The 25,229-nt window shown below is 43.6% G+C and overlaps 1 protein-coding gene across 8 annotated transcripts in view; it reads right to left on the reverse strand.

The window, feature by feature from the left end:
• Window positions 1-10,552, reverse strand: part of CCDC178 (coiled-coil domain containing 178) — a 476,741-nt gene extending 466,189 nt beyond the window's left edge. For 3 of the 8 annotated variants that reach the window (XM_073631538.1, XM_073631535.1, XM_073631531.1), the window contains exon 1: window positions 10,449-10,552. The gene's annotated coding sequence lies outside the window, so the exon portion shown is untranslated. Of the gene's footprint in view, window positions 1-10,177; window positions 10,277-10,350 lie in introns of those variants that run through there. The other 5 variants (XM_073631539.1, XM_073631532.1, XM_073631536.1 and 2 more) reach the window with 4 other exon arrangements.
• Between the last annotated feature and the right edge of the window lie 14,677 nt (window positions 10,553-25,229).

The following is a 25,229-nucleotide window of genomic DNA, read 5'->3' on the forward strand; positions in this document are numbered from 1 at the left end:
GGCAGAAGAACCGGACACCGGGAGAAGAGGCCGGTGGGGGGCCAGGATCTGGGGGCCCCCTTATTAAAGGGGGCTCCCGGATTCCGATAAGCCCATCGCCCGCAGACCCCCACAACCAATGGCCAGGGTTGTCGGGAAGAGGCCCTTGTCCTCATCAACATGGGGACAAGGTGCTTTGAGGTGGGGGGGCCGCAGGGCCCCCCTCCCCCAAAGCACCCACCCCCCCCCATGTTGAGGGCATGCGGCCTGGTGCAGTTCAGGAGGGGGGGCGCTCGCTCGTCCCCACCCCCTTTCCTGACCGGCTGGGCTGCATGCTCGGATAAGGGTCTGGTAGGGATTTTGGGGGGGACCCCTACGTCGTTTTTTCGGCGTAGGGGGTTCCCCTTAAAATCCATACCAGACCTAAGGGGAACCCATGCCGGTTTTTTATTTAAAATTTGGCGTGGAGTTCCCCCTCATGATTCATACCGAACACAGTGCCTGGCATTGGCGGGGATCCAAGTCGGATACCCGCACCAATGTGAACCCGGCTCGCAAGGTGTCAATCTCGCTGATAAAAGCGGCGAGATTGACACAATATCAGACAATACAGTAGTTGACCAATGGGTGGTGGCAAAGAGCTGAAAAACCACGTGATTTGGTGAAAGTTGGCTGAAAAAGTTCTGCCATCTGTATGCAATACAAACTTATGGCCAACGCCCTTTGTTCAAAAATCCACAGGAAAGTTTGTACAAAGTCCTATCGTGTGTATGAGGCTTAACTCTCACTACCCTTTAAATGAAATGAGTATGCATAGTATATGACCCCGACCCTTGCACAAACAAGTCCCATATTAACCAAGATGTTTACTAAAAATTTGGCAGCAAAAAGCCTAGTGGTAGAAAGGTAGGTGATAGTCTCTATTGAATCCCATAGTTGGGCCTCATTCACATGGGCGCTGAGGCTTGTTTATGCTGTTTGAGCCACCAAATGCTATGAGCTGGCAACCCATGAAAGGTTATAGAGATGCAGCGGCTGCACAAACACAGCAGCACATCCTAATTTGACAAGCATTATTGATTGCACACTGTCTACGTTTGTGGCCACTAAGTCACATGGCTGTTAATTTAGGATGAGTGGCTGTGTCCATGCATCCCCATACACTTACATGGGCTGCCTAAACGTAGAACCTGGCAGCTCAAGCTGCATAAAAAATGGCCCCTTCAGGATCTACAGGCCTCAGCACCCATGTGAATGAGGCCTAAGTTGACACATACACCAAGGATATGTGGGTATAATTGCCAACAGCTAACTGAAAGATTTTTTGAAAATGTATTTGTTAGTGTAAAAAAGCACTTGTACTGTCAGAGAGGGTAATAGAAAACATTATTAGCCAGAGAAGCCTTTTATGGGCCCTTCATATCTAATTTTACTTTTTTTATACTAGAGCCTGACTTGGTTTACATTGTTCTGTGAGCATGCCACGCATATAGTAATGGGCACATGTAGGTGTGATTATGCCCACAGACTTTCCCTAGGTCTTCCACACTAAACTACAATGCATAGGTATGAACCAGCCACATAAAAAAAGAATGGGATTTCTATTTGACATGCATTTACATGCAGCACAATGCACGAGTTCTGCATTGAAACAAACAAATGTAAATAAGTGAATGCATACATTTTTAGGCTTCTACAAATGCTATTTCTCTGTTGGGAACACCTATACTCCTTGGGCCAAAAGGTCAAGGAGTGTCAAGAGCCATTAAAAAAAGGAAACTAAATCATAGAGGGGCACAGCAAAAGCAGTTCTGGCTAGTAATATTGGGTCAGGGTCATAGGTGTATTGCATTAAACGCACATGCGAGTGTATGTATATATATATATATATATAGAGCTGCACAATTAATCGTCAGGAATCGTTATCTACACCTTGACTAAAGTGTTTCACAATTCTTTCTATGCAAAGAGTTCAAGAGTTCTCTCTGCTTTTCTGAAGTCACAGCCTCAAAAGAAAGGAAGAGAAAAACTGGGCAGTCTGCCAAGAATCAAAACATTCTTTACCAGTTGAACTTAAGTGTAAACATTGTAACAATTTGTCAATGGAATAGACTTTGTGTGTAAGTGAAAAAAGTTTAACCACTTAAACACTAAACCTTTTTCTGACATTTGTTGGTTTCAAGTTAAAATCATTTTTTTTTTGCTAGAAAATTACTTAGAACCCCCAAACATTATATATATATTTTTTAGAGACACTAGAGAATAAAATGGTGGTTGTTGCAATATTGTATGTCACACTGTATTTGCGCAGCGGTCTTTCAAATGCAATTTTTGGGGAAAAAATTACTTTAATGAATAAAAAAAAAAAAAAACTAACCAGTAAGTTAGCCCTTTTTTTTTTGTATAATGTGAAAGATTTTACGTCACGAGAATCGTGAGAGAATCATGATCTTTTTATTCTAAGCAAAAAAAATTGTGATTCTCATTTTGGTCAGAATCGTGCAGCTCACTGATATATATATATATATATATATATATATATATATATATATATTACACTATACTGTCAAAAATATGGGGACGCCTGCCTTTACACGCACATGAACTTTAATGGCATCTTAGTCTTAGTCCGTAGGGTTCAATACTGAGTTTAGAGCCGCTGGTAAGGCAGTTCAGCCAGCCCTCCTGTACCAGGCCCGAGCCCCATCAGTTTCAAAGAGGGGCCCGGACACCTGCAGAGACGGAGAGTCCGCCTTTTGACTAGGGCTGGGAGATTTTCTTAAAAAAAAAAAAAAAATCTGCGATTTTCCTAAAAAAAAAAAAAAAAAAAACTCACGATTTAAATCGAGTTCTTTTTTCTTTGTGGACACCGCGCCGGTCCTGAGGAGCTGCACGCAGGAGTTTTTAGGCCAGGCCGTGGCTTCGGCCTAGCCTGAAAAAAAAAAAATCGATTTGCTTAAATTTCGAATTGATGTGACTTGGACAGCGCCAGTGACGTAACCCAGCGGGATGTCCTGGCACGTATGACGCGCCGAGAACATCCATCCCAGGAACACGTGCCTGCGCTGAAGGCTCCAATTGGGTGACACCAGGAAACAATTATCCGTCACTTCCCAGCTACTAAACACAGGTGTCACCCAAGCGGGACCCATCGGTATACCTGCACAACCTCTACCTGGCAGGCGCAGCCAAACGTCTGATACCAAACCATGTCGGAGATGACTAAATATGCCACACGATCCGACTGGCAGATAAAAAATACATACTGACAAAAATGGATAAAGTCTCAACCAATAAAAATAACTGTGCTGTACAAAATGTAAACAAATAATAAGAGGTCTGAATAAATACAACTTGTAAACTATATAAAAATATTTCCATGTTGAAAAAAGGAACACTGGGTCTTCAACCAATAGAAGCTTGATGTATACAGTGTTAATGACATATGTATAAAAAATGTGAGCTATAAAATAGAATAAAATAATGAAGAACATTATTGATCAGTACAAAAAATGAGCAGAAGCACCAACAAAATATAGTCTTCAGCCATAGAGAATATCTATCTTTAACAGGGCAAATAGTACATCAAATAAGAACACTACGCTTGATTGACTGAGTCCCAGTGCTGAATTTTGAAATTGAATTTTATCTGCTGAGTCCTTACCCATGGACGATACTCGTTCAGGGAACTACGTGACGTCAGTACAGCCACCTACCTGGTTTCTTATGCACTTTACATGTCTTGTATCCAAGCACTGGGACACTGGGATTTTTTATTCATTAAATTTGTGTCTTTTATACAAACGGAGAGCACTATATTTCTTTTGTTTGACTTTTACATGAACAATGCATGCCTAAGAGTGTTACTTTTGGTTATCGAACGAATGTGGGGATCTACTGAAGGACTATACAGGAAACCCGTCCGCTCAACTTTTACTATTACCCTTATTAAGGGACTGCATGAATGACCTGTCTGTTAGCTCAAAGGTCCATTCATTAAGGTGAGCGGCTTGTACCTCTGGTGGTGGTCAACACTGAAGTGGATGCACAGTGGTCAATACTGTTTTCAAGCACCCTGTTTACTATCCAGGAGTTTTCTTTCTTCCTGTTTGTTTACCTGCTGATGACACCTCCCTGCTTCAGAAATGTCACACTCTGGGACTCTTTGCTGTTGTTCTGTGTTCAATTAGTAGTTTTATCTGGGCGCTTGCACTGCTTTTTTATTTATGTTTGATTGGAGTATTGTTTTATATTCACTTTCAGTGTTCAGCATACTGTTAGGGTTGGTTTTGCACTGATTTTTTCTTTAGTGTCTATGGCAATGTTTGACTATTCTTCCAGAAGCACATTTGTGAGGTCAGGCACTGATGTTGACGAGAAGGCCTGGCTTGCAGTCTCCACTCTAATTCATCCCAAAAGTGTTCTATTGGGTTGAGGTTAGACCAATCAAGTTCCTACACCCCAAACTCGCTTATCCACACTATATTGCCAAAAGTAATGAGCCACCCCTCCAAATCATTTGGTAGAGGGGGGGGTTATGGTGTGGCGTTATTTTTCAGGGCTTGGCTCCTTAGTTCCAGTGAAGGGAACTCTTAAAGCGGTTGTATAGTCTTTTTTTTTACTTTTACCTACAGGTAAGCCTATAATAAGGCTTACCTGTAGGTAAAAAAAATATCTCCTAAACCTTTACGGTTTAGGAGATATTCCCCTTGCTATGCGCCGCTGACTGCAGTGGCGCATGAGCACAGGGGATTCTCGGCTGAAGCCCGGCAGCTGCCGGACCTTGCCGAGTAAGAAATCGCGGCTCCAGCCACTCACAGCGCTGGAACCGCGATACCCGGAAGACACGCCGAGGCAACATGACAGCTCCCTCGGCGTGGACCAGGTAAGATACTGACGCCTCGTTCTAAGGTAAGTATTTCATAATGAGCTAGTATGCGGTGCATACTAGCTCATTATGCCTTTTGCTTTACAGGGTTCAAAAAAAAAAATTGCGGGTATACAACCGCTTTAAGGCACCAACATACCAAGACATTTTGGACAATTTCATGCTCCCAACTTTGTGGGAACAGTTTGGGGATGGCCCCTTCCTGTTCCAACATGACTGCGCACCAGAGCACAAAGCAAGGTCCATAGAGACATGGATGATCGAGTTTGGGGTGGAGGAACTTGACTGGCCTACACACAGAGCCCTGACTTCAACCCAATAGAACACCTTTGAGATGAATTACAGCAGAGACAGCGAGCTAGGCCTTCTCGTCCAACATCAGTGCCTGACCTCACAAATAAGCTTTTGGAAGAATGGTCAAACATTCCCCTAAACACACTCCTAAACCTTGTGGACAGCCTTCCCAGAAGAGTTGAAGCGGTTGTAGCTGCAAAGGGTGGGCCAACTCAATATTGAACCCTACAGACTAAGACTGGGATACGATTAAAGTTAATGTGCGTGTAAAGGCAGGTGTCCCAATACTTTTGACAATATAGTGTATACATACAGTATCTCACATTTATGTAAATATTTAATTTTGTCTTTTCATGTGACAACACTGAAGAACTGACACTTTGCTACAATGTAAAGTAGTGAGTGTACAGCTTGTATAACCGTGTAAATTTGCTGTCCCCTCAAAATAACTCAACACACAGCCATTAATGTCTAAACCGCTGGCAACAAAAGTGAGTACACCCCTAAGTCAAAATGTCCAAATTGGGGCCAATTAGCCATGTGACTCCTTAGTGTTACAGGGTCTCAGGTGTGGATGGGGAGCAGGTGTGTTAAATTTGGTGTTATCACTCTCGCTTTCTCATACTGGAAGTTCAACATGGCACCTCATGGCAAAGAACTCTCTGAGGATCTGAAAAAAAATAATTGTTGCTCTACATAAAGATGGCATAGGCTATAAGAAGATTGCCAAACCGAAGCAAGAAAAGAAGTTGGGACTTTGCATGAAGCATGCGGATTTGGAAGCAAACAATGTGTTATATAGTCTGATAATGTTAAATTTATTAAATATAAAATACATCAAAAGCATTGATACATATTGCGTCTTCCGTCATGATTAATTGATACATACAGAGGCATACTGCACATTAACGATTATATTCAAATAAATTGGTGAAACAGTATGTACAAAATGTGTTACAAAACTGCATGATTGTAAATTCTGGCATCTGATGCTCAACGCGTTTCGCGGCTAAACTTGCCGCTCATCAGGAGCTGATGTAAACCGGATGTCTGTAAAACGAGAGTATTGTATCAGGCAATAAGTGGGTCTTGTATATGAAAAGTAAAAAATAGATGGGATTAACTTGAATCAACAGCCCATACTCACAGGTGAGGCAATGGAAAGGGCATAGCAGTGGTTACGTGGGCAGCCAAGGACAGAATCTGACATGGGAGCTGAGGCGGCACAAGAGGCCGAGCAGGAGAGCAAGCCCTGTGCTGAAACTGTGAAATGCAATAATCAGTGAAAAATTAAAAAAAAAAAAAAAAAAAGAAGATTGCCAAGACCCTGAAACTGAGCTGCAGCACGGTGGCCAAGATGAAACAGCGGTTTAACAGGACAGGTTTCACTCAGAACAGGCCTTGCCATGGTCGACCAAAGAAGTTGAGTGCACATGCTCGGCACGTGCACCCTGGTCTGTAGGGTTCAATATTGAGTTGGCCCACCCTTTGCAGCTACAACCGCTTCAACTCTTCTGGGAAGGCTGTCCACAAGGTTTAGGAGTGTGTCTATGGGAATGTTTGACCATTCTTCCAAAAGCGCATTTGTGAGGTTGTCTTTGGGAAATAGACGTATGAGTGCTGCCAGCATTGCTGCAGAGGTTGAAGGGGTGGGGGGTCAGCCTGTCAGTGCTCAGACCATACGCTGCACACTGCATCAAATTGGTCTGCATGGCTGTCATCCCAGAAGGAAGCCTCTTCTAAAGATGATGCACAAGAAAGCCCGCAAACAGTTTGCTGAAGACAAGCAGACTAAGGACATGGATTACTGTAACCATGTCTTGTGGTCTGATGAGACCAGGATAAACTTATTTGGTTCAGATGGTGTCAAGTGTGTGTGGCGGCAACCAGGTGAGGAGTACAAAGACAAGTGTGTCTTGCCTACAGTCAAGCATGGTGGCGGGAGTGTCGTGGTCTGGGGCTGCATGAGTTCTGCCGACACTGGGGAGCTACAATTCATTGAGGGAACCATGAATGCCAACATGTACTGTGACATACTGAAGCAGAATCTCCTCCTTACAGAGACTGGGCCACAGGGCAGTATGCCAACATGATAACGACCCCAAACACACCTCCAAGATGATCACTACCTTGCTAAAGAAGCTGAGGGTAAAGGTGATGGACTGACCATGCATGTCTCCAGACCTAAACCCTATTGGGCATCTGTGGGGCATCCTCAAACAGAAGGTGGAGGAGCGCAATGTCTCTAACATCCACCAGCTCCGTGATGTCGTCATGGAGGAGTGGAAGAGGACTCCAGTGGCAACCCGTGAAGCTCTGGTGAACTCCATGCCCAAGAGGGTTAAGGCAGTGTACTCACTTTTGTTGCCAGTGGTTTAGACATTAATGGCTGTGTGTTGAGTTATTTTGAGCAAATTTACACTGTTATACAAGCTGTACACTCACTACTGTACATTATAGCAAAGTGTAATTTCTTCAGTGTTGTCACATGAGAAGATATAATAAAATATTTACAAAAATGTGAGGGGTGTACTCTCTTTTGTGATATACTGTGTATATACACACTCTAAAGAAATGTAAACATTTATCCACAGAGCAGTGGACGTGTCGATAGGGCAGTGGACGGTGTCAGCAATTTATTTATTTTTTATTATTTTTTCCAAATTCATTTTTTATTGTTGTACAATTTTTTTCACTTTTTTTTTAAGAGCTTTGGTGAAATATCAGCAGGGGGAATCTGCACCACAGGGGGTAGTTAGGGTATGCTCAGGCACACCCGGAACACCCCCTGAGCACGCCTGTGGTCAGGGTCATGAGGGATACTGTACAGAGATGCTTGCATAAGCAGCTTTTACAAATGATCCACAGTGTTATATTGTAACCAATAGGCAATAAATAATCCTTATGGTGTAGATATAGCACTATAAAGCTTTGCTCTTATAGTGGGTTCTCTGCCTTGTCCATTAACAAAGGTCTTGAAATAGTTTTTAATACAAGATGTTCTGTGAATGGAAATGGTGTGAATGGTTGTCACAACCCCCCCCCCACACACACACACACACACACACACACACACACCTTCCTCTCCTCCAATCACAGACATTGGATTTAATGAAAAGAATACAAGGCATTCTGAGAATGGAGGAGGTAGAGAATGAGTGGTCCGCTATCAAAGTTGTACTACAGCTGGAATAGTAAGCCCAGTGCTGGATGTTTGTCGCTTACAGTACTTTATAGGCTGAATAAAAGTAAGAGTTTTCCTGAACACATCAACAGCCACATATGACACAGGCATCAGCAGAGGTCATTCATATTTACATAGCAAATGTACAAAAATCTTTAGGCAGAGATCAGCTTTAAGCACAGATGCACATGTCTGTTGGTACAGATGCACATGTCTGTTGGTACATATGCACATGTCTGTTGGTACAGATGCACATGTCTGTTGGCACAGATGCACATGTCTGTTGGTACAGACGTGTGGTCAAGTCTGCACACATGAATGGGGGAGATTTACCAAAAGTGGTGCACACAGAATCTGGTGCAGCTGTGCATGGTATCCAATCAGCTTCTATCTTCAGCTTGGTTACTGTGCACAACTGCACCAGATTCTGTGCGCATTGGTTTTGGTAAATCTTCCCCATAATGTCATATACATAGGAGCTGTAAACTGCTGTAACCACTAACAACCAGGGTGACAGGCGCTGGATCCAGAACATACTGTATCTACTCTAGCTGGTGATTGCCACCTGAATAAGAAGGTAGTGGCTTGATTGTGTGGTTGTGACATGCAGTGCTGTGCATTGAACTGTGAAAAAATTCAGACCTGCTATATTTGTATGCAGTGCATCCTAACGCAGTCTATGTGCCTTTGCATAGAGCTATGCAAATCAACGCATGTGAATGTGATCGGTGTGAATGAGTCCTTATAACATCTGCCTCTTTATGGCCACTGGACCCCATTCAGATCTGCGAATTCCAGGAAAACGTGCAAAACGTTGTACTTGTGTGCGGTGCCATTAATTAGCAGACCCCATTCATACCTGCTAGTCACAGTAATGTGCATTTTTATCATGCTTTTTTTAGCGCATTTTTTTTTTTGTGCAAACGCACGGGGCAACCCATTTACTTGAATAGAAAGCCCTACGCATGACAAACACGCCACAAAAGGTTACCGCTTCTTTCAACCTGGTAAGCTTTGCAAGCTTTTTCACCAGGTTCTGACGCATTTGTCTTTTGTTTCCTAACCATATATATATATGGGGGTGCCAATAAAAGAGAAGTAAAGGAATTTTTTTTTTTTTAGGAATCATACTTCATTGGATGCAGCATCTGTCCCCCGGCACCTCTAACAGAGCGATCGAACATCACCAATCGCTTGGTTTTCCGAGCTCCGTGAGCAGAGAGCTGTAGACTGTCAGTGAGCGGCTCTCTGCTCTGAGAGGCTGAGCCCGATGTCAGTCCAGGCACCTGGCGGATGCAGACTTTACTGTCGGGAAGACGTGGTGCCTGGACTGATATTCGTGACGTCAGCAGAGAGACGACTTCAGCCTGCTCTCCACTGAAAACAGGTCACAGGAGTGCAAAGCGGACTGCCCTCCTGTGATCCATAGGAGAAGCCCAGCTAAACGAGCTTCTCCTTTAACAATCAATGGCACGGCGAGCACGATGCACAGTTTTTGCACTTTTTCTGCACTTTCCCAGAAAGCGTAGTTATAAATGGGGCCTCAATGGCACCGAAATACAACTAGAAAATGTGCGTTTTTGTTGCCAAGATCTTTCAATAACATAAGCACACAAAGCTCACCATCCGAAAAGGTGTGGAGATTTTTTTAGCACGTTTGACGTATGCTGCCGTATGAAAAACGCACCAAAAAGAGCAGGTTATCGTGACACGCAGGTGTGAACGGGCCCTTACTGCTTTGTGTACGTCTGGGTATTAAAAAATATTTAATGCCTTGTGACTTTTATTGCTCCAAAATCACAAATCCCCCCAATGATGAAAGGGTTAATCACCTGTCATAGTGTGTGAAGTAGACATAGAGATGGGATGGATGGAGGGTAACAGCAGAATATGAATCCTCCTGCTGAGTGATGATGATGATCACTGATGATCGGGATATGAATACATTATTATAGTACACAGCATGCTCGCAGTGTTGTCAGAGAAGACCAAGATTAGAACACACCTCACAGCTCCGGAAGTTTTACTTCTCGGTAACACCAAACGAACATTCTTCTGTCTATCCCTAGAGCCGCCCCTCCCCCCCATAGACCGTCCGTATACCTTCCTCTGTCCTGGGAGCACCGATCACCGGAGCAGCAGCGGCTGACATCACCATGGCAACCCCAGGAAACATAGTCGCCGAAGCCCCGCCCACACAGCACAGTGACCTCTCAACTCCGCCCCATCTGAACGATCCAGATCTCTCTGTAATCATTCCTCATCAATCTTCTATCTCTGGATACACATCTGTAGAAAGGAACTAGTATTCCAATACAAGAACTTGTTTATGTTGCACTGTACGACCATCCTGCAGATTAGTGCATTGTTTCAAAGGGAAATGCCGTGCCAACCTATGCTAAAGAACAATACTGTAAATGCACTTGTATTGATTAAGAAAAAAAAGCACATTTACATACCTTCCAACTTTTTGAGATGGGAATGAGGGACACCTATCAGCAAAAGTATGTAGACATAGGACACACCCCCTACCACTACTATTCCTTTTTATTGGCTTGTGGAATTTACAAATGCAGCAATTTAGAAATCAGATGAAAAGTTTAGCACTAGGAAACACTTTTTGATAGATAAAAAGTGCATTTTATATACAACTATATAGATCACCAAAATGAGGGACACATGAGGAGGAATGAGGGACAGAGGGACATTGCTCCAAATCAGGGACAGTCCTTTGAAATCAGGGACAGTTGGGAGATATGCATTTATTACATGTTTTTGCATTGCAACTGCTTGGATGTGGGGGGTGCAATGCTCAGGCTACTGTTGTCTATCCTCCAGTCAAGTGGCGGCTGGTGCTAAAAAAATTTTTTGGGGGGGAGTGCAAACCAGTAGCGGCTAGTGCTTCATTTTGGGGGGGTGCAGCGAACAAACCATCTGTCACCCACCCCTCCCCCCGTTCGATCAGTCAAACATGCCACACACACACACCCTCCCTCCCTCGCTTGTTCGTTCGCCCACCAACCCCACACTTACCCTATCTAGGTCGTGGGCAGCTTCAGCTCCTTCCTGCGTCTCCTCCTCTACGGCAGCTTACCCTATGTCTCCTCCTCGGCGCCCAATACGATCGCTTCTCCTCTCAGCCAATCGCGTCTTCAGATCCGCTTCCTGGTTGGCCTGGGAGGAGAATCAGGCAATAGCAAATATTAATTCGCTATTGTCACACAGCCAGGTGGGCTAAGGGCGCAGTGCACCCCAAGCTCACCCTTTTTTAAAACCATGTGCTTAAAAAAAAAAAAAAAAATAACCCAAATAAAATCCATGCGTTCCGCACCTTGCATGTAGATTGAGGGCCGGGCGCATGGATTAGGGGGGTGGCACCCCTGTGCCCCTTATGGAAGGGCCGCCACTGGTGCCAACAAATCCCTCCAGGTCCGCACTCATCAGAGGTGTCACGGCTCCCCTGATACCCGGTGGCTTCCGTGTTAACTCGATCTTCTTTCTGGGTTCCAAATCTTCAGCCTCCTGATTGGCCCGGGATGAGAAGCCGGAAACCGGAAGTGACGCGATGGCGAATATTTATTCGCTCAAATTAAAAGTTGGAGAGTTTGGGGCACAGAAGACAACCTAAGACAAGCCAATTAGAGCCTCAGGCTTTAATCACATGCTTGTCAAAAATTGACAGACCTAATAGACAGCCATTAGTCTGGCGCCCTGAAAAGTGCACACACATAGAACGATTTATTTTTAAGTAAGTGATAATGTGACTAACATTTTTTTACTTTAAAGAGGATAATTTGTAATAAAAACATCTTTGCCATTTTGAAGCTTCCCTCCAACCACTTTGCATATTATTTTATATATATAGTGATTCTGTACTTGCCAAATATGCTTCAGAAATCTCCTTCCACTGAGTCTGGCCGCAATCATTAACTGTGGGCAGCTGAAGCTGCTGCCCGTTCACTTCCTGGATTTACACAGACATACAGCGGCACACCTCCAGCTCTGCAGCTCTCATTGGCCCTCTTATGACTCCCCCCCCTTCCTGGAAAACTCTCATGAGAGTGAGAACTGTGCATGATGTCATAAGCCTAGGCTAATGACCAGACAAGAAACAGGAAGTGGGCTGTATAAGGTATTTACTGGCAGAATAAAAATGTTTTACTATCCAAAGATAAAACAACAAGGGCAGAAGATTTAATAGATGGAAAGTTCGAAAAAATGACTGAAGGTCCTCTTTAAGATATTAAAAGGCATATTATCACTTATTGAAAAATAAATCATTCTATGATTAGATTTTTTATTTGGCAAAACTTGGGGGGGGGGGGGGGGCAGCAGCGCCCCTTATGGACCGACCGCCACTGCTCCAATCACAGGTTCATACCGAGATACAAAAATTCAAGTGGGTCTTTAGTTTTACAAAAAAAATCAAAAGTCAGCAGCTACAAATAGTGTATCTACTGACTTTTGAAAAAAAGGACATTTACCCGTCCAAGGATCCAGCGCTGTCCTCACCCGGGGCCAATTCTTCACCAGTCTTCGGGCCCATGGCACCAGCATATTTACTAAGGGTAGCCGCCTGTGATTCCTTGTGGCTTCAAAGCCGACTTCCCACTGCGCAACATGTGAAAGTCACACTGAGCTTTGTGAATGGACTTGCAGCCCTCTGGGACCTGTGACATGTCCAAAAAGGTTGTGTGTGGAGGGGGGGGGGATTTGTAGAACTTCCCGCTATGATCTAGGTACCTGTAACCCTTATTAACGTGGTGACACCAGTCCAGTGAGAAGGGATCAAGGCATCACAACCATTTCTTTTAAATTTCCCCAACCAACAGCTTTTTTATTTTCTAGGTGCCTGCCCATCCCCCCACCCCCCATAAAAAACCTCCTAAAGTGGGAGAGGAGGGGGAAAGAGGTGTAGCACTAACTCTCGATGGAGCTGCTGGTTTAAACGTGCTTGTTAACTTCACTCTTCTTCCCTCTGTTTTATTGGCACCGGGTCTAGGGTTCCGTTGAGTTTACCTCTGGGCGATACACGCACCAACACTTGAATACGTTTTCAATGCTTTATTAAATGATTTACTAAGGAAGTAGCAGGGAAGAGGCAGAAGGGAAACCGCAGAAGAAACTCAAATATCTTCTTGTAAGATTCTTGACAAATGTCCTGGTAGAATTTGGATATTATAATAGAATGCGCTCCCCTCGTGGGACACACTCTTTGCTCACCTGGATAGGCCTCTCTCACTTGCCTAGCAGCCAGTACGCAGCACGAACAAAAGTCTCTGCCACAGACTTGTTTGGGATAAACCTGTACGATCCTCTGCCACAGGATGTATTGGTTTTCTGCAATGAACGTCAGTCACAGTGCTTGAACGTTTAAGCCAACCTGGCAACACTATGCTGTGTAGTTACTTTTAGGATACGTCCTCCAACCGAGTCACCAGGCCCCTCTCCAGACCAGCACGCTGCGTGATCCTTCCATGACGGGTCCTCCCCTGGGATTTCCTCGGTTGTCCAGCTTCTTCACTTCTGGATAGACAGCTCAGGACCATTCCTCCGCTGCTGTGGTAGACCCCAGACAAGCTTCTGGGCCCACCCCTGCGCCGCAGCGGCGTGGGCCTCCGGAACGGGATATGGGATTTCTAACTTATTTATTCACAGATTCCCATGAATGAATGATGCAACTGTGCAGGTGAAGCATAGGGAGCTGAGAAAAAATCTAGGATCCTGTAAGGAAGCGTCAGTTTAGAGATGGGGGACTGTGGACCGTGACCAGGGTGTAACATGAAACATGCTCAGAAAAGCACTTTTCACACAGGCAAGCAAATCAGTCTCTTGAGTCATGGTTTTACCGCCTCCTGGTCACCCACCTAAACAGGAGCAATGAAGCCTCCCAGGGCTGGACTCATGCCACAGCCATGATGCCCTGCTTTGTGGCCACAGCATGTTGCATTGGGCAGGCAGTTCTGCCTATGAATGCGTCCCATTCAAGTGAAAAAGGACACGCAGCAACCGCCTGCACCCATATGCAATGCACACACTTCGGTGCACTGAGTCGGCATTTTGAGGGTTAAAGCAAGTGATGAGGCAACATTTCACTTCTTGTCAAACACATGTGAAAAGCAATCCACTTTTCAGAGGTGCAGCAAGCACTACCGCACATGTAATCGCTCCCTATCTTTGGCTGATGCCAGTTTATGGGTGTTTCTATGGGTGAAATATGCCTAGCACTGTAGCCACTGTCTGCTCTCAGGAAAATCAAAATAACCCTTTTGTGGCTTTGAATCATCTCCTATTTTTAACATTAGATGGCAGAACCAGACATATATATACAGTATGTCACAAAAGTCAGATTTTTGTAAATATTTTATTATATCTTTTCATGTGACAACACTGAAGAAATGACACTTTGCTATAATGTAAAGTAGTGAGTGTACAGCTTCTATAACAGTGTAAATTTGCTGTCCCCTCAAACTAACTCAACACACAACCATTAATGTCTAAACCGCTGGCAACAAAAGTGAGTACACTGCCTTAACCCTCTTGAGCATGGTCTTAAAAATAATACAAAAATAAAAAATACATTTGTAAAAAATAATACAAAAATAAAAAAACAAAACAAAAAAACTGCGGACACTGTCCACTACCCTACTACATTTTAAAAATGTTTACATTTATCTAGAGTGTGTATATACACAGTATATCACAAAAGTGAGTACACCCCTCACATTTTTGTAAATATTTTATTATACCTTTTCATGTGACAACACTAAAGAAATGACACTTTGCTACAATGTAAACTAGTGAGTGTACAGATTGTATAACAGTGTAAATTTGCTGTCCCCTCAAAATAACTCAACACACATCCATTAATGTCTAAACCGCTGGCAACAAAAGTGAGTACACCCCTAAGTGAAAATGTCCAAATTGGGCCCAGTTAGCCATGTGACTCGTTAGTGTTACAAGGTCTTAACCCTCTTGGGCATGGAATTCACCAGAGCTTCACAGGTTGCCATTGGAGGCTTCTTCCACTTCTCCATGATGACATCACAGAGCTGGTGGATGTTCGAGACCTTGCGTTCCTCCACCTTCCGTTTGAGAATGCCCCACAGATGCGCAATAGGGTTTAGGTCTGGAGACATGCTTGGCCAGTCCATCACCTTTACCCTTAGCTTCTGTAGGAAGGCAGTCGTCTTGGAGGTGTGTTTGGGGTCGTTATGTTGGAATGCTTCAGTATGTCACAATACATGTTGGCATTTGTGGTTCCCTCAATGAACTGTAGCTCCCCAGTGCCGGCAGCACTCATGCAGCCCCAGACCATGACACTCACACCACCATGCTTGACTGTAGGCAAGACACACTTGTCTTTGTACTCCTCACCTGGTTGTCACCACATACGCTTGACGCAATCTGAACCAAATAAGTTTATCTTGGCCTCATCAGACCACAGGACATGGTTCCAGTAATCCATATCCTTTGTCTGCTTGTCTTTGGCAAACTGTTTGCGGGCTTTCTTGTGCATCATCTTTAGAAGAGGCTTCCTTCTGGGATGACAGCCATGCAGACTAATTTGATGCAGTGTGCGGAATATGGTCTGAGCACTGACAGGCTGACCCCCTCCCTTTCAACCTCTGCAGCAAAGCTGGCAGCACTCATACGTCTATTTCCCAAAGAAAACCTCTGGATATGACGCTGAGTACGTGCACTCAACTCCTTTGGCCGACCATGGTGAGGCCTGTTCTGAGTGGAACCTGTCCTGTTAAACCACTGTATGGTCTTGGCCAGCGTACTGCAGCTCAGTTTCAGGGTCTTGGCAATCTGCATATAGCCTAGGGCATCTTTATGTAGAGCAACAATTTTTTTTTCAGATCCTCAGAGAGTTCTTTGCCATGAGGTGCCATGTTGAACTTCCAGTGAACAGCATGAGAGAGTGAGAGTGATAACACCAAATTTAACACACCTGTTCCCCATTCACACCTGAGACCTTGTAACACTAACGAGTCACATGACACCGGGGAGGGAAAATGGCTAATTGGGCCCAATTTGAACATTTTGTCTTAGGGTTGTACTCACTTTTGTTGCCAGCGGTATAGACATTAATGGCTGTGTGTTGAGTTATTTTGAGGGGACAGCAAATTTACACTGCTATACAAGCTGTACACTCACTACTTTACATTGTAGCAAAGTGTCATTTCTTCAGTGTTGTCACATGAAAAGATAGAATAAAATATTTACAAAAATGTTAGGGGTGTACTCACTTTTGTGAGATACTGTGTATATATATATATATATATATATATATATATATATATATATATATATATATATACACATATACACACACACACACTCACATACATACATACACACACACACACACACACACACACACACTGCGCAAAATTATAAACATACGGTAAACGCACGATACATAGGGGCAAACACATTTGTGTTTGCCCCTATGTATCATGAGCTGAACTTAAAGATCTACGACTTTTTTCTATGTACACAAAAGGCCTATTTCTCTCAAATATTGTTCACAAATCTGTCTAAATCTTTGTTAGTGAGCACTTCTCCTTTGCTGAGATAATCCATCTACACCACAGGTGTGGCATATCAAGATGCTGATTAGACAGCATGATTATTGCACAGGTGTGCCTTAGGCTGGCCACAATAAAAGATCGCTCTAAAATGTGCAGTTTTATCACACAGCACAATGCCACAGATGTCACAAGTTTTGAGGGAGCCGGCAATTGGCATGCTGACTGCAGGAATGTCCACCAGAGCTGTTGCTCTTGAATTGAATGTTCCTTTCTCTACCATAAGCCATCTCCAAAGGCATTTCAGAGAATTTGGCAGTACATTCAAACAGCCTCACAACCACAGATCACGTGTAACTACACCTGCCCAGGACCTCCACATCCAGCATCTTCACCTCCAAGATCGTCTGAAACTAGCCATCTGGACAGCTGCTGCAACAATCGGTTTGCATAACCAAAGAATTTCTGCACAAACTGTCAGAAACCGTCTCAGGGAACCTCATCTGCATGCTCATCGTCCTCATCGTGGTCTTGACCTGACTGCAGTTCATCTTCATAACCAACTTGAGTGGGCAAATGCTCACATTCGATGGCTGCCACTTTGGAGAGGTGTTCTCTTTACAGATGAATATGTGAACAATATTTGAGAGAAATAGGCCTTTTGTGTACATAGAAAAAGTCGTAGGCCCTTAAGTTCAGCAAAACTGATATTGTGAATTTTGAGATTCTTTTCTGCTCCTTACAGTTGAAAAGAGGATTGCCTGGTTTACCCTGACCCGTCTGCTCTAACCCATTGCCCATTCTCTTCTTACCTCTCTCATAAATCAGGAGTTCCCAAATGTAATACATCCTGATGGCCACTGCCTCATTCCTTTCCCGTGTAAACTCTAGAGCCTGGTGTACTTGAGAAAACCAGCAGATCAGCAGTGACAGAAATATTTAAACCAGCCCATCTGGCACCAACATTCACGCCACTGTCTAACTACTGATATCACATTTTCCCCTATTCTGGTGTTTGATGTGAATATTGCTTAATGTAATTGTCATACATGTAGGCCATTTGCATAACCCTGCAAAGCCTTGCCCTTGGTATCACAGGAGAAAGCACCCTCCTAAGCTCAAAAGCTATGCAAGCGGACTGGGGAATGCAAACAATATGGACGTTTTTCTGTTAGACTTAGGGGGTGCAGCAAATGGCCCACTGGTATGGCAAATTTTTCAAAACTGCAGTGGATATTAACCTACTGGGGCCCTTTGGCAGTATATTCTATTTTACTGAATAGTTGAACTCACCCTTTAAGTGTTCTATGAGCTGTCTTTTAAGGGCAGACAAAAAATTGTGTAATTCAAGGTAGAGATAAGATAGTAATTCTTAAAAAAACGGAAACAAATAAGAAATAAAGCCTTTTAAAAAGTTTTGCAATGTGTAAAGAAATTCCACACTTATGCACTATTTATTGATGTAAACTGAACATTCAGTTAAGAATATTAAATGTACAAAAGCAGCAACTGGAGCAGACCTTATGCCATTTTCTAATTTTAACCCCAGGATTCACCCTGCTGAGCCTTCTAGGAGTTTACTGAGCAGGGAACAATGATGAAATCATCTCCCACCTATATCTGTAAAAGGTTCTCAATCTATCCTAATCCCAATCTATCCATGGTATATCTAGTAGCAGTTAGTCACATTCAACTGGGCTTGTTTGGTCATTTTCAAGATACTTTGTATCTTTTTCACACCACATCTGCAGCTCCAAAGAGTGTCAGGCAAATACTCCAGCATTTATAACCACACAGGTAGCATTGGCACCTCGGTCCAATCACCATGGAAAGGAAAATGTCTAAGAACAGGATGGGAGGTGTGAAAATTGTGGAACCACCCAGTTCTCTTTACATAATCCCATCCTTGTCAGGAAGGTTCATTGGTATTAACCCTTTACTTTTATTGGCTGAGTTCTGGTTCACACCAAATACGACTTTGAAATCGCATTACCTCACTTGAAATGGCACGATTTCAAAGCCGCATGTCAGTGCGACTTGGCTAACATCTATGCAACCATGATCCCGGGTATGCGATAAATAAGCTCAACAGCATAGTATGAGAAACATCCCCATATCATGATGCTTGCGCTACTATGTTTCACTGTCTTCACATTGTACTGTGGCTTGAATTCAGTGTTTGGGGGTCGTCTGACAAACTGTCTGCGGTCCTAGACCCAAAAAGAACAATCTTGCTTTCATCAGTCCAGAAAATGTTCCGCTATTTCTTTTTAGTCCAGTCAATGTGTTCTTTGGCAAATTGTAATCTCCCCAGCACATTTCATTTTTTTCAACAATGGGACTTTGCGGGGGGCTTCTTGCCGATACCTTGGCTTCACATAGGCGTCTTCTAATTGTTGCATTACTCACAGGTAACTTTAGACCTTCTTTGATCACCCTGGAGCTGATCATTGCCATTCTGGCTATTCTTTGATCCATTTGAATTGTAGTTTTTCATTTTCTTCCACGTCTTTCTGGTTTTGGTTGCCATTTTAAAGCATTTGAGATCATTTTAGCCTTAGCAGCCTATCAGTTTCTGCACTTCTTTATATGTTCTTATATGTAAGCTGTTCTTCTGAACAATGTCTGGAACGACCCATTTTACTCAGATTTTTTAGAGAGAAATGCACTATACTCAGCATGTACAACATTTGCTGCCTTAGTCTTTAAACAAGGGCCACCTGTTTTTTCACAGACAGAATTAATGATTCAATTATACAAAATCAGCAGGATGCATATCATGACTGTTGGTTTTCTATTACTCTACTACACCTACTAGTAAGTTATTTGCTATGTAGAAATAGAAATTATACCCAAAACAGTGGTTGATCTGGTTAGTGATGTTGGACTGCTATTATTTTGAACACAACCGTAATTGTTCCAACCATAAATCTAGAGTATGTGCTATGCAGGTGGTAGCCAAAGCTGGCTTAAAGTTAGCATCTCCTGCTTCCCAAGACCCCTTTTAAGAAATCTTCTGCTTTCCAATCCACTGGGTCTTTTAAAGTCTCAAGTCTTTAAAATACAGGTCTGTTTTCTTAGACAAGACATAGACATAGAAAGCGAAGCATTCAACCTTAAAACTTGTCTTATAAATTGGCATATTCTTCCTTTAAAGGGGAACTAATCCTGAACTTGTTTTTTTGGGGTCTGCCCATTTTGCAGCAGTTTCCTCCAAGGTCTGATGTCCTGTAAACTGAACTTCCCACAAGCTTCTCTACCGTGCCATGTTTCTTGCTGCTGATTACAGGGTAGCTACTAAAGTTGATAAATCTGAAAAAGTGGCTTGAATGGGGTGGTGGAGGAGTCCTATGGGTTTTTAGCTTGTGAGACTTTGGCCTAAAGCACACAATGGGTTTTATTTACTAAAGTTGGGAGTGCAAAATCAGGCTAATTTCTGCACAGAAACCAATCAACTCCCAGGTTTTATTGCCAAAGCTTAATTAACCTCCCTGACGGTATTCCCGAGTCTGGCTCGGGGTGGATTTTCAGCACTAAAAGCGGTAACCCTAAGCCACACTCAGGATCGCATTGCAGGATCCAGGTACAGCAAACTTACCTTGTCCCCAGGATCCTGCGATGTCTCCCTGCACTGCGAGCGAGCTGTCCTCCGCTCGATCTATCACAGAGCCAAGCTCCGTTCCCTGCGAGCATTGCGACGCACGGGGGCGGAGAACGACGCCAAATTCAAAAAGTAAAACACATAATACATATACAGTACACTGTAATCTTACAGATTACATTACTGTATCAAATTATTTCACATCCCTTTTGTCCCTAGTGTTCTGTCCAGTGCCCTGCATGCAGTTTTATATTATAAATAATTGTTAATCTGGGGTGATTTGCTTCCCTAGGTCAAGAAAAGCAGTGCCACATCCAATAACACACATGTATATAAGAAAAGAGTTTCCCCTAGGTGGACTTTAACGGCACTTGCTAACAAACATTTGCGTAATAAGTATGTGTAGCAGAGTATAGAGAGTAAAAAGATTTTTTATTTCAACATACCATAGATTAAAAACATAATGTATCATACAAACAATGAAGCATATTACAGAATCAATAAAATTGTGTTGTTATCAAACAATAGATTATACGAGGGCTCTTTTTCACCACCAACGCGTTTCGGAATAAACAGTGTTTTTGTCCTTCTTCAGGGAGGTAGCAGAAAAGAGCAATTCATCTAAAGTAATTAAAATGTGAAATAATGAGTGGGTTACCTTGACATGTAAATATGGATGTATATATCCAGTATTTGGTTAGATAATAAGGTGTGGCTCTCCGTGTCGGTCGGTCGGGTGTGCGTGACGCCGCCCCAACGTAAGTGCGCTCGCGCATGCGCGGTAGGGGCGGCGCCGCGCATACACTACTCAGGGGGCAAGTACGAGGCTTCCCCTACTTAGAACTACACAGATCAGCTGAGCGCAGTTACTAGCGCCAGCTGATTGTGAGTTCACCGACATAAAATGCCAGATCCTCTCACTCCCAGCTCATGCATCACACACGCTGGATGCTGGGATGCGTGGCTGGCATATTTGAAACTTGACACAAACAGGTAAGGAAACTGCTTTATATTGTGCAACATGGCTTATCTATTGTCATTTAAACAACACTTGAGCAATCTTCCCCTTGTTTGCTCTATAACTACTTGCTCTGAAACCATTATTTGCACATATAATTGCATTACATGCACCAGTATCTAGTTCATATGGCCTATTTATAAAGTATGTATAATCCCTATGTATGGGGCTCTTTTTCCTACATCGCTTAGAGTTACAGCTGGGGTAGCAGACTATAGTCTTTTTACTTGCTTGCCTCTATGCTGACACTAATACCATTGGTTAATATATTCTTGGGCCACATCTAATGCCACACAATTATATGATTTATGACTCTTTAAATTGTATATCTATGCACTTATCTGTATTATCATCAGTAATAGAAAATACTTTGCGATATTCCAGTGTCGCATGCAAACTATATATTCAGAAACTAAACCATATATATCAATTACGTCTCTTTTATTGATAAACCTTATGTTGGTGTACATTCACTTTAAAGACATAGATACATAAGTAACCATAGTTGTACCATATATATTCTACCCATTTGGGACACACATTATATATTTATATAGTAATAAACATCATTTCTTATATGAGATACTATGTACACCCAATCCTTTAGACCCATGTGTAATTTCTGCTTTCAAATACTTACAAATACTTCAAATACTTCAAATACTTTCAAAAACTGATTTAATAATGGATGACAAACTGATGTAAACTTCATCTGTTTTTTCTTTGAAAAAAACGTGACTGAACTAATGAAATGAAGGGTCCACATATGTGAAAGGGGCCAAAGAAGTCCCTCTGTTCACAATTTTTTAGTTTGTAAATTCTCCTTTAAAACGGATCTAAACCCATTGATTTAATGGTTTCCCAAAGAAGTTACTTTCAAGGCATGCCATGAATAATAACTGTCACAGCAGCTTTATGCTCTCAACTAAACTATCAAGCTTTTAAATAACTGGTGTCATAACTGATTATGTATACAGAGCCCAATAGCGACTGCAGAACAAACATAGAATGAGGGCCTTTTCACACAGGCCTTCAATCTGGATCCATTTGTCAGTTTTTCAGATGGATCCAGACTGAACCACAACGTATGTCTACTGGCAGGACGATGTAAATGATCATACATTTAAATCTGTCTAAATCCATGTTCCGTAAGGTCTGTTTTTATGGAATGGAACAAAACTTTGGCCTTATCAATTTAACGGATCTAAATGGATGTTGTCCCTTTATGCCTGTTTTGTTTATGTCTGTTTTTAGACACATATGATTTGTTTCTTCAAAAAAAAAAATTGCAAATATGGACGTAGACTGATGTAAACTGAACTGATGTGCGAACTGAATCCGTATTCATCAGTTTCTCCGTAGCCAAAAAATGGAACTGAACTGATGTGAAGTGCATGAAAGGACCCTAAGGTTGCATCTTCTTTAGCTGTAAAGGATAGGAGGGTTTAGTTCTGCTTTAACTAACAAGTTGAAGATAGAAGCTGATTGTACGCCAGGAACCTCTGAACTGCTGCTGCATTTTTGTAACAAATTTCCCCCATTTTTCTTCATGTCCAGGAGCAGATTAGATAATCTAAACATGTCTAAAGGCAAACAGAATAAAGTAGTATTAAACTCAAAAGCAAATATTTATTATATTTCAGCTCAGCAATTCACAGATGTGAGAGCCGTATTCGTTTTTAGCAATTTTTATTTTATTTTCACCTGGTTATCCAGCCAATAAGTCTGTTATTTTTTTAACAAAACAAGATTTCCTGCAGATGTAACAAGCACAGCGATGGGACAAACCATTTAACACTGACAGGCGTTCTTACTATGTTAAGTTTTTATTTATTTAAAAACTTTATCCTAAAAGGAACAAAACTGTTGCTCTAACTGCTTGTGTAATTGCAGTGTTAGCTGGAGTTTGGCTTCAATTTGTTAGCGCATCTAAATCTGCTAGTACGTCTAACACTCTCCTCCCCCCAGATTAACAATGCTGCTGTCCAAAGATGTCTCAGTTTCTCCTTCCTCCAGAGTGGGAGCGCTCCAATACAGAATGCGTGTCACTAAGGGGGTACGCCACGTACACAGTGTGGGAGTTCTATACGTACACAGTGCGGGGGTACGATACCTACACAGTGCGAGGGTACTCTACACAGTGTGGGGGTACGATACCTACACAGTGCGAGGGTATTCTACACAGTGCGGGGGTACGATACCTACACAGTGCAGGGGTACACCACGTAGCCACGTACACAGTGTGGGAGTGCTCTACATACACAGTGCGGGGGTACTCTACCTACACAGTGCGGGGGTACGCTACCTACACAGTGCGGGGGTACGCTATCTACACAGTGCGGGGGTACGCTACCTACACAGGGCGGGGGTACGATACCTACACAGTGTGGGAGTACTCTACGTACACAGTGCAGGAGTACGCTACGTACACAGTGCAGGGGTACGATACCTACACAGTGTGGGAGTACGATAACTACACAGTGCAGGAGTACGCTACGTACACAGTGCAGGGGTACGATACCTACACAGTGTGGGAGTACTCTACGTACACAGTGCGGGGGTACGCTACCTACACAGTGCGGGGGTACGCTACCTACACAGTTCTGGGGTACGCTACGTACACAGTGTGGGGGTACTCTACATACACAGGGCAGGGGTATGATACCTACAGTGTGGGAGTACTCTACGTACACAGTGCAGGAGTACGCTACGTACACAGTGTGGGAGTACTCTACGTACACAGTGCGGGGGTACGATACCTACACAGTGCGGGGGTACGATACCTACACAGTGCGAGGGTACTCTACACAGTGCGGGGGTACGATACCTACACAGTGCGAGGGTATTCTACACAGTGCGGGGGTACGATACCTACACAGTGCAGGGGTACACCACGTAGCCACGCACACACAGTGTGGGAGTGCTCTACATACACAGTGCGGGGGTACTCTACCTACACAGTGCGGGGGTACTCTACCTACACAGTGCGGGGGTACTCTACCTACACAGTGCGGGGGTACGCTACCTACACAGTGCGGGGGTACGCTACCTACACAGTGCGGGGGTATGATACCTACACAGGGCGGGGGTACAATACCTACACAGTATGGGAGTACTCTACGTACACAGTGCAGGGGTACGATACCTACACAGTGTGGGAGTACTCTACGTACACAGTGCGGGGGTACGCTACCTACACAGTGCGGGGGTACGCTACCTACACAGTTCTGGGGTACGCTACCTACACAGTTCTGGGGTACGCTACGTACACAGTGTGGGGTACTCTACATACACAGGGCAGGGGTATGATACCTACAGTGTGGGAGTACTCTACGTACACAGTGCAGGAGTACGCTACGTACACAGTGCGGGGGTACGATACCTACACAGTGTGGGAGTACTCTACGTACACAGTGCGGGGGTACGCTACCTACACAGTGCGGGGGTACGCTACCTACACAGTTCTGGGGTACGCTACCTACACAGTTCTGGGGTACGCTACGTACACAGTGCGGGGGTACGCTACGTACACAGTGAGGGAGTACGCTACGTACACAGTGAGGGGGTACGATACCTACACAGTGTGGGAGTACTCTACGTACAGTGTGGGGGTACGCTACGTACACAGTGAGGGGGTACGCGACGTACACAGTGAGGGGGTACGATACCTACACAGTGTGGGAGTACTCTACGTACACAGTGTGGGGGTACGCTACGTACACAGTGAG

This window comes from Aquarana catesbeiana, linkage group LG05, assembly GCF_042186555.1.
Source record: "Aquarana catesbeiana isolate 2022-GZ linkage group LG05, ASM4218655v1, whole genome shotgun sequence".
Lineage (NCBI taxonomy): Eukaryota > Metazoa > Chordata > Amphibia > Anura > Ranidae > Aquarana > Aquarana catesbeiana.